Source organism: Arachis ipaensis, chromosome B10, assembly GCF_059453495.1.
Source record: "Arachis ipaensis isolate K30076 ecotype BB chromosome B10, ASM5945349v1, whole genome shotgun sequence".
Taxonomy (NCBI): domain Eukaryota; kingdom Viridiplantae; phylum Streptophyta; class Magnoliopsida; order Fabales; family Fabaceae; genus Arachis; species Arachis ipaensis.
Genome location: NC_142435.1, coordinates 111,313,768 through 111,328,643, shown reverse-complemented (window position 1 = coordinate 111,328,643; position 14,876 = coordinate 111,313,768). Strand labels below are relative to the sequence as shown.

Sequence of the window (14,876 nt, the reverse complement as noted above, 5' to 3'; positions counted from 1 at the left end):
GACGAGCTCCTAAATCGCGATTGCAGGGCGTTAGTGACAGACGCAAAAGGATAGTAAATCCTATTCCAGCATGATCGAGAACCGACAGATGAATAGCCGTGCCGTGACAGGGTGCGTGAGCATATTATTCACTGAGAGGATAAGATGAAGCCATTGACAAGGGTGATGCCTCCAGACGATTAGCCGTGCCGTGACAGGGCATTGGATCATTTTCCCGTGAGATGACTGAAAGTAGCCATTGACAGTGGTGATGTATCACATAAAGCCAGCCATGGAAAGGAGTAAGACTGATTGGATGAAGATAGCAGGAAAGCAGAGGTTCAGAGGAACGAAAAGCATCTCCATTCGCTTATCTGAAATTCCTACCAATGATTTACATAAGTATCTCTATCCCTATTCTACTATTTATTATTCGAAAACACCATTATCACTTTATATCTGCCTGACTGAGATTTACAAGGTGACCATAGCTTGCTTCATACCAACAATCTCCGTGGGATTCGACCCTTACTCACGTAAGGTATTACTTGGACGACCCAGTGCACTTGCTGGTTAGTTGTATCGAAGTTGTGAACCATGGTATTGGCACCATGTTCTTGGCGCCATTGCCAGGGAAAGAAAGAGCCATGAATTTTACATCATTAAAGTGTAATCACGATTACGCGTACCAAGTTGCTCACGTTGCCAGGGATTGTTCGAGCCTGGACATCACAATTTCGTGCACCAGTTATCTCTCTCAACAATAATGAAAGTTGAATCTAAACTCCACTTGGTCGACCTTTACCAGGGTAAGGGAAAGTCAAGGGACTAATTAAGTTGACCTTTGAATCCTAATTATTTCCTCAGAAAAGGTTGGGATTATTTAAGTTCAGCTCAATTAGCAAGATCACGATTATCAATTGTATTGAGTTTAATAACTGTTGAGTTACTAAATTCTTAACCAGAACCAAAAGGGGAAAAAGTAAAGTTGATGGAATAATAGTAAAAATATCCTTAGATGGGAATCAATGGTAACTTAAGTCAAAGAGAACAATCATAAACTGAAAATACCTCAATTATCATTAATTCAATTAGAAATCTGTAACATGGAATAATTCATAAATAATAATAATCAATTCAAATGTTGGAATAAATAAAGAGAAGTAATATTAAAATAAAATTAAACCTGGATCCAGAGTTACTCTTAAAACAAGAAGAAATCCTAAATCCTAAAAGCGAGAGGGAGGAGATCTCCCTCTCAACTAAATCTAATTCATTGAAAGGTGAAAATATGCGAGCTCGCCTGAATGGATGCATTCGCTCACTTCATAACCTCTGGTCTATGCCTTCTGGACTTGGGTTTGGGCCAAAAAGGGCCTCAGAACTCGTTATGAGCATTTTCTGCAATTTCTGGTGCGTGGCCTCTGTCACGCGTCCGCGTGGGTCACGCGGTCGCGTCAATTGGAGCTTTTCTTTGCCACGCGGTCGCGTCAGTCATGCGGCCGCGTCGCTGCTGATTCGTGCTTGGCACGCAATCACGTCATCCATGCGATCGCGTGGATACCAGTTTCTTTAAAGCTCCGTTTTGCTTTCTCCTTCCATTTTAGTATGTTTCCTTTTTCATCCTTTAAGCCATTCTGCCTTAGAAAATCTGAAACTACTCAACACACTAATCACGGCATCGAATGGAAATAAAGGTAATTAAAATAATTAATTTTTATAGCTTAGAAAACATGTTTTTCATTATATGACATAATAGGGAAGGGAAAGTAAAACCATGCAATTAATGTGAATAAGTAGGTGAAGAGTTGAATAAATCACTTTAATTAAGCACAAAAGAACTCATGAAATATGGGTTTATCAGCCCCACCTTGTGCTTATAGACCATCCTCTCAACATAACTTTGAACCACCACACTCACAAGCTCCTTTTCACCATTCACCACCATATGATCCTTGTTTATCCCGATTCCAATCCAATTACTCCCAAACACCACCACTTCCCTATGTACCACGTCCAAATCTATCACCTCCAGAATCACAGGTTCGCCTTAAAGAAACAGTAGATCAACTTCAAACAACCCTTCATCAACTGGAGCAAGCAATAAGTCAGTTATCTTCTAGACATTCGAACATTCAAGGACCTCCCACAGCCCCATGTGGACAATCTAATGAAGAGCGTAGCATGAAGAAGATACTAAAAACTCCAGTGGACAAGACAGAGCATGACTTCGTACTGGAACAAGTAGAGGAAGCTGTCATTATAGAAGAAGAAGAGTTAGTTGAAGACTTAGGAGACGCTGAACTTCCATGGGAATCCAAAGTTGTGGAGAATTCTGTCAAGGACATTACAATTGATGCTACGGAGGATAGTGCGCAATCTCCAAGGCAAGTCTTTTATGAAGAACTAGACGGAATAATCCAAGAAGCAAGTTTCCTTGATGATGATAGTCACAAGTCAAGTTCTCCTAGTAATGAACTTGCAACCGCAAGTGAATTCTCTGAGATTGAAGAACCTTATCCAAGTGAATATGAAGAAGATACGGAGGTAGATTTCTCTCAACCTCCAGCTTATGACTTAAGTGATGAGGAAGACATTGAAGACTTTGATCAGGACACAGATGCATGCGAAGAAGTTTGCAAAGAAGTGGAGGAATTCACAGAAGATCACAAGGGAGTAGAGCTTACAGAACCACTGGAAACACCTATCCCAAGGCCATTACCACCTAATACAAGCTTCAAGTGGGTACAATCCTTAACCTTTATCTTTACTTTTCCACTTGAATATGGTTTGCTTGAAACAGATGGCCAGCTTAGAGCTCTCTGCGGCTTTAAGAGTAAGAGGGAAATGGCTCGTACTCAGAGCTGGTGCACAAGGTTCAATAAGGTTTCACGCTTCAACTCGAAGTGCACGGATTGGCATCATGATCAATCGAATGAATCTCGGAAAATGTTTGGTCATCTTGGTGAGAATCTAATTTTTAAACCGCCCGGATGGAAAAATATAGATCAAGACAGAGGCGGATTTAAAAGCAAACTTTGGGATCTTGGAATCTATTCTGACATTTGTCACCCCGGGAGCCTGAGAATCTGTTTGAAGCTGCTCAGAAGCTTTACATGCCTAGTTTGGGACCCTGGAGGCTGTTGGCATTCCAAACATTGGTGGAGATTTCTGGACGAGTTTAAGCATAAGCCGCCATAATAGGAAGCTCGCCATATGTCCAACTTAAGGACTTTAACTAAAAGTGCTAGGTGGGAGACAACCCACCATGGTATGGTCGTTTCTTTTTCAGTTTTATTTCGTGTTATTTATTTTTATTCTTTTTCAATTGAACCTGAATATTATTCATTAGCAATGCATAATGCATAATTGCATAACTGCATAAAAAAAAAGAGGGAAGACGTGCGACGCGACCGCATCGCTCATGTAATCGCGTCAGTTGCGTAAAACACTCCCCACGTGTCCGCGTCATTAACGCGGCCGCGTGACCTGGAGATCGGCGTAAAGATCCAATGCCCAGAAAGTTGGGCTGGAATCGTGCGGCCGTTGTGCGTTTAGCACAAAACGACCCATGCGGTTGCGTCCTTGACGCGATCGCATCACTTACACAACACCCATCCCACGCGAAAGCGTGAGCGACGCGATCGCGTCGCATGGATTGCACAACACCCCAAAGGAGACAGAGAGTTGCGCTGAAACGACGTTGGAATTGTGCGTTTCGCCCAATTTCCAGCGACGCGGTCGCATGCCTCACGCGACCGCGTCATTCACCATTTTTTACATTCCATGCGATCGCGCCACCCACGCGATCGCGTCAACCCCCATTCCACCCCAGCCACGCGACTGCGTGCCCCACGGGATCGCGTGGATTCAAATTCATTAACCCCCCAGTCACGCGAAACCCTACCCTGTTGCGCCCCCACCCCTTTCTTCTTCCTCTTCTCTGCAACAACCCCCCTCTGTGCCCCTCGCCACCCCAACCACCTCCACCGGCCGCACCACCGTAGCCACCCAGCCACGACCGCAACACCACCACCCCCTACTTCCTTCCCCCTCCTTCTTCCTCTTCTCTTCTCTTCTTCCTTCCACCACCACTGCCCCCCTCCGCAACCACCACCCTCACCGCGCCACCATCACCGCCGCGCAACCCCCCATCACCACCCTCACCCCCTCCCATCCTTCCTCCTTAACCCCTACCCCCATTACCCTACCCGAAACCCCCTGCCGCCAAATAGCCATTCACTGCCGCGCCAACCGCCTCAACCACCGTGTCAACCACCACCGCAACCACCCCCCAGCCATCTCTCTGCCCCACTTTCATTCATACGCCTACCAGGTTCCGCCGAACGCCACTCTTCTTTCCTTTCGCAGTTATTTGAATTTTTTTTCCCATTTATGTTCAAAATTAGGCTAGCTAGATATGCATGTTGTAATGGATTCTAGGTGGTTAGGTAGCCTAGGATGTGGTTAGTGGATTTAGGCCTGATAATTGCACTGTTCGTGCTACTTGTTTTATAATTTTCGCAATTCTTCTGTTGCTGTGATCTAAGTATTGTTCATATGCTGTTCTTACTGTTCATGCTGCTATTGCGACTGCTCTTTCATGTTCAAATTATTTATATCTTTTTGCAGTTTCTTTTAATTCATATGAACTATTCTGCTTGCTGTTTATTTTTTGGGACCATCCACTTTTAGCCGGAATGCTGTCCAAATTTCTATAACCTATTCTGATTTTCATTCATGTTTTGGTTTTGGCAATTTGAATTCTGCTTTACTCAACTTTTACCAAACCAATTCATGTATGCACGGGAAAGCATTCTTATTCTTTTCGATTTCTTGGTTAATAAATTGCCTTTTGGATGATTCAATTCCACTTTTTGCTATTTACATATCTATATGAATCATCATCAACTTCCTTGTTTGAATGTGAGTTGACTGTAGCTTCTAATTGTAAATTCTTGTTACTTAGAAAATGTTCATCAGCCCACTTACTCTAACCTTCTTTTTACTAACTCACTGATTTCAACTTCCTAACCTCTTTTTCATTCATAACCAACCTAACTTTCACAACATCTCTTCTTGGTTTTTCATTATTCTCTTTAACCTTCTAACCAAGGCATGATGATAATTTTTCCTAATTAACATTAATTCTATTTATATCACATTTTGGATTGTGAAATTTTTTCTCAGATTTCTAACTCCTATACAATCCATAATGCACATTTACTCAACTCATTTCATTATTCTACTGCTCCTTTGCCACTATGTGCTTATATTGTTATTTGCCTACTTGTTTCCCTATTTTTATTATATCCTAAATTTCTATTTTTCAGGATGTCTGACACCCAAAGAAAAGGAAAAGGAAAGGCAACTACTGGCAAACGGAAAAGAGGAGAATCCTCTATGTCCATCCTGGACATCATGCATGATGACTCCTGGCGGGAGAAACACTTTACCCCGCAGGAGAAGGCTGACCAGCTACTCCCTGCCACTGATCCCATTAAGTTTGCAAATAGATACTGCGAGCTGAAGTATCCGGTGTTTGCAACCTCCAGGAACCTGTACCTGGAGCGGACTCTGAAAATTCCAGAAGAACTCCAGCAATACACCTCTGATCAGATCAAACATAGAGGCTGGTTCTTCCTGGAGAGAAACCTAACAGAGGTCAATGCTTCTTGGGTAAGAGAATTTTACTGCAATTACTTCAAAACTTCCCTAGATACTGTGAACCTAAGAGGGAAGCAGATACTGGTCACTGAAGAGGCCATTGAGGATATTCTGCAGCTTTAGCCTAAATCCGATCAGCTTGATGGTTTCCAAAAGGCTGAGGAGGACATGCGCTTCATGAAGTTTGATTGGGATGCGGTCAAGTCAAGGATAGCCCTTGACCCGACTGTTCCCTGGGTCATGGGTCAGAACACCACCATGCCTAAGGGAATCAAGCGGATATACTTAAATGATGAGGCTCGGCACTGGCACCAGATCCTGAGCAACTTTATTATGCTGAGTACTCATGTGACGGAGCTACCTGCCGCTATGATCACCCTTCTCTGGTGTGTGATGGAGGGTAAGGACCTGTACCTGCCACAATTCATCCGGTACTACATGGCCAGGGTCCACGTCAGAGGCACTCTCCCCTTTCCATATCTGATTACTCAGCTCGGTCGTCGAGCTGACATGCCTTGGGAGGATGCCGATGAGAAGCCACCTGCTGCAGAATGCAAGAAGATTATCCCTCACAGCAGGAACTTTCTAGCTTTGGGCTACAGACCTCCATTCCTCACTGCCCCTGATGAGACAGCCACACCTTCAGCTGGCCCTTCTTCATCTACAGCTACCCCAGCTACCACCACTGCACCTCCACCTGCCTCAGAGCCCGTTTATCACCTCGTACACTGCCTGTTTCAGCAGCTAGACCAGATGGAGCGCCGCAACCAGCGCCGATACGATAAATCTGAGCGTCACAGCAAGCGACGCTATGAGCACCTGAAGCTGATGATCCGTTCTGGCGGCGACATCCCCTCTGAGCCTGACACACCATCAGAGCCATCTGAGGAGGAGGCGGATGATCATGAGGCAGAGACCCATCCACAGAGAGAGGCTGAGCAGGCAGGCCCAGAGCAGGCTGCATCACAGCAGGAGGCCCCGCATCAGATTCAGGCTGTAGACCCAGAGGTTCCTATTCAGTCAGTACCTCCTCTGCAGCAGACAGATCCTCAGACCACCACTACAGAGACTCCAGCCACCCATCCTTCCAGTGATGACACTACTTCACACCTTACTTGAGTGAGCATCGAGGACAATGCTTTATTTTAAGTGTGGGGAGGTCGCCATCTCTGGCTTATTTTTCTTGGTGAACCACTACATACTCTTTTTATTTTATTTTGTTATTTTTCTGTATTTTGATCTTTATTTTTATTTCTCAGTACTTATACATTACTCTTTTCATGTATTTTTACTCTATTTTTGCATTTTGCACTTTAGTTCATATTTTAGCCATTTAGTTTAGTTGCAATTCTAACTTATTAGTTATAGAAAATGTGGATTAATTAGTATAGTTTACCCTTTTTAGCATAAGATAGCTTAGTTCGAATTGAAAATACAAAAAGGAAGTAAACTAGAGACTTGAACAGAACAGAAACAATCCACACACCTTGTATATATAGCATTACATGTTAGTTAGTTAACAACATTTCATCAACGAGAAACACTAAAACTTTAAAGCCACCCTAAGATTTACATTAAGAATAATAGGAACTCTTAAATTTTACTTGCATGACATACATAACTGATATATGATTTTTGAGCTAGAAAACACACAGCCTGTGAGTTTTGAGCTTAATTGTATGGTTACATTCAAACCATAATATTTTATTCCTGTGTGTTTCGTCCTTCTTTTTTTATTCTGGTGTTCTTTACTTTGTTTTAATCTATATGTTCGATTATAGAATATAGATACATACCAAGAAAGTGATTGAGGCCATTGTTTGATTCTAGCTCACTTATCCCAAATTAGCCTACCTTTTACATCACCCTTGTTAGCCCCCTTGAGTGTAAGACCCGGTTAATTAACGGCTAATTAACCCATAAATGAAAATTTATTCTAGAAAGCCAAAAATGTTATTTTTATGGCTTAATATGATAGAGGAGATTGAGACGAAGATTTCGGTACCAATTTTATAGAAATCGGACCAAGATTGGACCGAACGGGCCAAATCGGACCAACCGGACCCAAAGTGGGCCCTTGGCCTAACTAAACTAAACTAAAACCCTAGTTTTCAGCACTCTCTCTCCTCACACAACACTCATACACGCTGAAAATTGAAGAGAGGGGAGGAAGAACACTCTCTCAAGTTCTATCTCTCACTTGATCTTCAAACCACCATAACTTTTGATCTAGAGCTCCGATTGCCGCTCCGTTTGCGGCCACGCATTTACCGCGGAGAGCTCTACAAAACTCATACAATCAATCTTGAGGTAAGCCACGTTTTACTGTTCGAAATTCCAGCCCTTGATTTCGAGTTTCATGAGCAAAAATGTTGAGATTTTGGGTTCATTGATGTTATAGGACCCAACTCTCTTGGAGGAAAAGGTTAATCTTGTCTCCTTGTACCTTGGGTGTGGTAAGATTCTCAACCCTAGTGTGATTTGTTGTTCTATGATGTTTGGGTATTGAGATGTTGTGTATGGTTATGGTGATTGTGGCTTAGGTTGTGTATATGTGAATATTGGAGCTTGATTGGTGATTTTGGAAAGCTTGGAAGAGGGTTTTGTGTGATAAAATCTGTTCTTGGAGGTGTTGATACCTTGAGAGCTTGTGGACAAGTGGTTTGGAAGTGCTCCGGTTGAGCTTGGGAAATCGGCTAAGGTATGGTTTCGGTTTCCCGTATCTAATATGTAATGTGGTAGGAAATACTTAGGCTAGAGGCCCTAAGATAGGCATTGAATTGTTGGTGTTGTTGAATGATTGAGATATATGATGTGTTCATATATGTGATTATGAATATTGATGCCTTGATTGTGTGATATATGAGAAATGCATGTTGTGATATATGCTTGATGGATGATTGAGGTTGAATTGATGGGTGGTACCATGTTGATGGTGAGTATGATGTTGATCATGTATAATGATGGTTGATTTGAAAATTGATATTATTGGAAATTGGGATGAGAAGGATGTATGACATGAGATTATGTTTGTCCTTTAGCCATTGATTGAGAAGTGTTAAAATGGTTGGATGTAGTTTTGGGAATTTTGGTAAAATGTCAATATATGAGTTGAGGATGGCTTGTGGTTGATTTTGGTACATTTTAAATGATTTCAAAGAGAAGGGTTGAAATTGGCATGTTTTGATTGATTCTGAAAAGAGTTGAAAGTGGCTTGTTTTGAAAATGGCACTTTGTGGTTTTGAATGAAAATATGGTTTTTGGGCATACTTTGACGGGACATAACTTGGACTACGGATCTTTGATTTGTGCCAAATCTGTTTAGAAATGAAATTGGATCCGGGATGTCCATGCCGTTCGAAGAACGGGTGAAAAATGATTTAAAATGAGAGAGTTATGACCGTCGGAAGATTGGGGGTTGAATCTGTGAATTCTGCAGCTTTTAACTTAGAAAATTTTTAGCAGAATGACCCCTCGCGCGTAGGCGCACTTGGCGCGTAGGCGCCGTTCTTCCAGGAAGCGCCATCCACGCGTGCGCGTGTTGTGTGCGGGCGCGCCGAAAGTGCTGCACCCAATGCCCAGCAATTTTCCAGAGAGTTGTGCCAGAGTTGTGCCAGTTTTGTGCCTGGGGCACAATGTATTCGCGCGTATGCGTGGCTGACGCGTGCGCGCCGTTTGGCTATTTTTCAACCCACGCATTCGCGCGTATGACGCTTGCGCGTCGATGAGTTTTAAGGCCATCCACGCGTGCGCGTGGAGTGCGCGTACGCGTGGCCCTGTTTTCATCCCAAAGTTGATTTTTGAGTTTTAAAAGCCAAATTTCATACTTTTAAGCCTCCGATCTCACAACTTATGTCTTAAATCATTATGATATGCCTAGCATGAGAAAAAGGGCTAGTGGATGTGGTAACTTGTGAGTGAAGCAAGGGGAAAAATGAATGATCATTGATGATCAAAGATGATTATGTGAGATGCGGAGAATGGCGGTGGAAGTGCTTGTTATGCCATGGGCCGAAGGGCCATAATTGTTAATGAATTGGCTGGTTATGGATTTAACCGTGAGCCGGATGGCTAGATTATTGCCGTGTTACGGCGGAGCCATGTTTATGGCCAAGTATAAATGCATATATGCTGTTGATTGAATTGTGAATGTTTGTACTTCCACCATTGGAGATGAGGGTTTCCCTGGGTAGTAGCAATGGCTAGCCACCATGTGCTCCAGGTTGAGACTCGAAGCTCTGTTGACCCTATGTCGTAAGTGTGGCCGGGCACTGTGAAAGTCCCGGATGAGCTCGCCCCCATAAATATTCACCAGTGATGGTGATGGATAAATATTCACCAGTGAGGGTGATGGATATGGATCATGATTATGATCAAGTTTATGATGAGTATAACTCGAGTTGGGGATGCATGACAGAGGGACAGTCCAATGGTTAGCTACCAGGACTTGTCGGGTTGGCTCTATAACCGACAGATGATATCATCAGCCACTAGGGACAGGCATGCATCATAAGCATACTACATGAATTGTTTGAGATTGCCTGTTTGACTGCATATTACTTGCTAATTGTCTAAATACCTTATCTGTTCCTATTTGTGAATCTCTTGTCTGATATAACTGTGTTTGCTATATTATACTCTTGCTGGCGGTTGGGAGGTATGAAGGAATTGGAAAGGGAAGTATTAGTTAGACTGAAGAATCTTTAGTCAGTTGCCACTTACGGTTTAGCTTGTTTATAAGCTTTGATATTATCTGGAGGAAGTTCTAGGATTGCCTTCGGCTTTCCTCTATTATTATGTATTATATATGTGGAAGTTGTTACCGTGCTGGGGACCTCTGGTTCTCACCCATGCGGATTTTGTGGTTTTCAGATGCAGGGCGTGAGGTTTCTCGCTGAGGCATGCTGGAGACTTCCGGATTAGCGAAGATCTTTGTTCTCGGGGCTCTGTTTTGGTTTATATATCTTGTTTAGATACTTTTATCTCCATTAAATAATACAAACTGTGATGACTCCTTCTAGAGGGGATTTTTGGAGATTAGATTTCTGTATTTGTGTCCCTTTGGGTTTCCTTTGGGGTTTTCCTTATTTTATTATATGTATATATTGCTATGCTCAGGCCGGTTATCTTCGCAACCGGATTTTGAGTCTTGATATTCCTGTTTTTGACACTCCTTTATATATATGATCTCGTGTTCGCTTATCCTTTGCTCGTTGCGTTATCGATCGGAGTGTTGAGCTTTTGAGTTACGGTTTTTGTTTACCCCTTTTTTTCCACAAAGGCTCCTAGTTATAATCAATCATTCATACTACTATATGTACTAAATTTTTGTTTTAGAGGTCGTAATACCTTGCCATCTCTGATTTATGACTTAAGCATAAGGCTCTGTATGGTAGGGTGTTACATTATGGTATCAGAGCAGTTCGTTCCTGTAGAGCCTGAGGAATGGACTGACTATGCTTCTGTGCATTCTCTGTATGTGTGTTATGTGCTGTTAGTATATCTACTTGATATAGTTAGCATAAACGTTCATGAGCATGCATTTGGGACTTTGAAGCACTAAACTTCCGATATTGAGACTGATCAACTTAATATCGATTGTTTGGCGTGTATAGGAACCAGATGGCGCCTCGTGGACGCGGTAGAGGCCGTGGGAGAGGACATACGAATGCTCGTGTGCCGGAGACTAACCATAATGACCCGGTAAACTTTATGACTGTGTTGGAGAACATGGCTGCTGCTATGCAAGCCACTGCTGAGGCTCTTGGTCAACAGATGAACAACCATGGTAATGACGGAGGTGGAGTTCAGGGCCCGATGACACTGGCGAACTTTTTGAAGGTTAATCCCCCGAAGTTCAAGGGAACTACTAGCCCGACTGAGGCCGATACATGGTTTCAGGCTACGGAACGAGCACTGCAAGCGCAGGTGGTACCTGAAGGGCAGCGTGTGGAGTTCGCTACCTATTTGCTCACTGGTGAAGCATCGCATTGGTGGCAGGGTATCTGACGCCTCCTGCAGCAGGGTGATGATTATATCACCTGGGACGTCTTCCAAGAGGAGTTTTATAAGAAGTACTTTCCGACTTCTGCCAGGACAGCCAAGGAGCTTGAATTGTTGCAGCTGAAGCAGGGTACTATGTCCGTATCTGAGTATACTGACAAGTTTGAGGAGCTGTTCAGATTCTCTCGTATGTGTCAAGGGACTCCGGTGGAATATGAGGAATGGAAGTGTGTTAAGTACGAAGGAGGACTCCGGAGCGATATTTTCAGTTCAGTGGGACCAATGGAGATTAGGACTTTCTCCGAATTGGTGAACAAGTGTAGGGTTGCTGAAGAGTGTGTGAAGAGGGCAGCCACTGAAAAAGGAAATCACAAGGGATCATTTCCACAAAACCGAGGGAAGAGCTTTGCACCTAGAGGTCCGCCCTTCAAGAGGGGAGGTTCTTTTAGGAGGCCCAACAACAACTCCCAAGGGAAAAGGTTTGGGAAGCAGCCTCAGAATGATCAAGCTTGTACTAGGTGTGGAAGTCACCATCCGGGAGTACCATGCAAGGCCGGATGGGGTTTGTGCTACAATTGTGGAAAGGCGGGGCATAAAGCCGCAAGTTGTCCGGAGAAGCAAAAGCAAGGTGCTGGGAAAGCACAACAGACTGGTCGGGTGTTCACCACCTCAGCTGTGGGTGCAGAAGGATCTGAGACACTCATTCGAGGTAACTGTGAAATGGCTGGTCAAACTTTAAATGCTTTATTTGATTCGGGAGCATCGCATTCATTTATTACATTTGAGAAAGCCCATGAATTAGGATTAAAGATCGTAACCTTAGGTTATGACTTAAAAGTGTATAATGCTACCCATGAAGCCATGGTAACTAGGCTAGGATGCCCGAAAGTTTCGTTTAGGTTCAAGCAGCATGATTTTGTCCATAATTTAATCTGCTTACCGATGATCGGTCTTGATCTTATCTTGGGATTGGACTGGTTATCTGAGAACCATGTCCTGCTTGATTGTTCTACAAAGTCGGTGTACTTTATGCCGGAAGATATAGACGGGCCGGTCATGGTGAATAATTATTACTTGAATTCGATGATGGTGAACTGTTCCGGAATCGAATGTCAGGGTATCCTGTTGTTAACCGCTGGTGTTTCGGGTGATGATCAAAGGTTGGATCAGATTTTGGTAGTGTGTGAGTTTCCAGAAGTGTTTCCCGATGATATTGAGGAATTTCCACCTAACCGAGAGGTCGAGTTTGCTATTGAATTGGTGCCTGGGGCGGGACCAATCTCAAGTGCTCCTTATAGGATGTCACCGTTAGAGATGGCCGAGCTAAAGTCTCAGTTAGAGGAATTGTTGGGTAAGAACTTTATTCGACCAAGTGTATCCCCGTGGGGTGCTCCAGTGTTATTGGTAAAGAAGAAAGATGGAAGTATGCGGCTCTGTGTGGATTACAGGCAGCTGAACAAGGTCACCATAAAGAATAAATACCCATTGCCGAGAATTGATGATCTCATGGACCAGTTACAAGGAGCTGGGGTTTTCTCTAAGATCGATTTGCGATCCGGTTATCACCAGATAAGAGTGAGGGGTGAGGATATCCCTAAGACCGCTTTCAGGACTCGTTATGGTCATTACGAGTATACTGTAATGTCCTTTGGGTTGACGAACACTCCTGCAGTATTCATGGATTACATGAATAGAGTATTCCATCCGTTTCTGGATAAATTCGTTGTTGTCTTCATTGACGACATACTGATTTACTCCAAGACTGGAGAAGAGCATGCAGAACACTTGAGGACCGTGTTGCAGATTCTAAAGGAGAAGAAACTCTATGCGAAACTGTCTAAGTGTGAGTTTTGGAAGGATGAGGTAAAGTTTTTGGGTCACGTGGTGAGTAAGAAGGGAATAGCCGTAGATCCAACTAAGGTAGAAGCTGTGATGGATTGGAAGCAACCAACCACAGTAACTGAGATAAGGAGTTTTCTGGGTTTAGCTGGCTATTACCGAAGGTTCATCAAAGGCTTTTCGCAATTAGCTTTGCCGTTGACAAAGTTAACTCGCAAAGACACTCCTTTTGTTTGGACTCCTGAGTGCGAGGAGAGCTTTCAGACATTGAAGAAAAAGTTGACCACTGCACCTGTGTTAGTGTTACCTGAGCCGAACGAGCCTTTTGAGGTGTACTGTGATGCATCGTTAAAGGGCCTAGGGTGCGTGCTGATGCAGCATCATAATGTAGTGGCGTATGCCTCACGACAGTTAAGACCTCATGAAATTAGTTACCCTATGCACGATCTGGAACTCGCTGCGGTCGTGTTTGCCTTGAAGGTGTGGAGGCATTATCTCTATGGGGTTAAGTTCCAAGTCTTCTCCGATCACAAGAGCTTGAAATATCTTTTTGATCAGAAAGAACTTAATATGAGGCAAAGGAGGTGGATGGAATTATTGAAAGACTACGACTTTGAGTTGAATTACCATCCGGGAAAGGCAAATGTAGTGGCGGATGCGTTAAGTCGGAAGTCGTTATATGCGGCTTGGATGATGCTTCAAGAGGAGATGTTGCTCAAGGGATTCGAGATTCTAAAAATTGGTGTTCGAGAAGTATCCGGAACCTTGTGTTTGAGCCGATTAGAAATCTCGAGTAACTTTAAGTCCGAACTCCTAAAGGCTCATGAGAATGATGAAGCGTTATGGAAGGTGTTACCGGCTATCGAACAAGGAAAACAGTGGAGAGTGTCGGAAGAAAAAGATGGGTTATGGAGATTCAAGGCTAGGATCATTGTGCCGGATGTTGGTATCTTGAGGCAAGATATCTTACAGGAGGCACACAAAAGCGGATTCTCCATTCACCCGGGAAGTACTAAGATGTACCATGATTTAAAGGCGGTGTTTTGGTGGCCGGGTATGAAGAATGATGTGGCGGAATATGTTTCAAAGTGCTTAACTTGTCAAAAGGTAAAGATCGAACATCAAAGACCTTCTGGGATGTTGCAACCTTTAGAGGTTCCGCAATGGAAATGGGAAAGTATTGCAATGGACTTTGTGTCGGGATTGCCAAGGACTAGAACTGGTTTTGATGCTATCTGGGTGATTGTGGACCGATTGACGAAGTCAGCTCACTTTTTGCCCATTCGGATGACTTACACCCTTGAGGAGCTAGCACGGTTATACATAAAGGAAATTGTGAGACTTCATGGTATACCTGCTACTATAATCTCTGATAGAGATCCTTGTTT

The 14,876-nt window shown here is 43.4% G+C and overlaps 1 pseudogene; it reads left to right on the top strand.

The window, feature by feature from the left end:
- Positions 1 to 11,268: 11,268 nt before the first annotated feature.
- On the top strand, positions 11,269 to 13,913 carry LOC148581312 (uncharacterized; annotated as a pseudogene).
- The last annotated feature ends 963 nt before the right edge of the window (positions 13,914 to 14,876 follow it).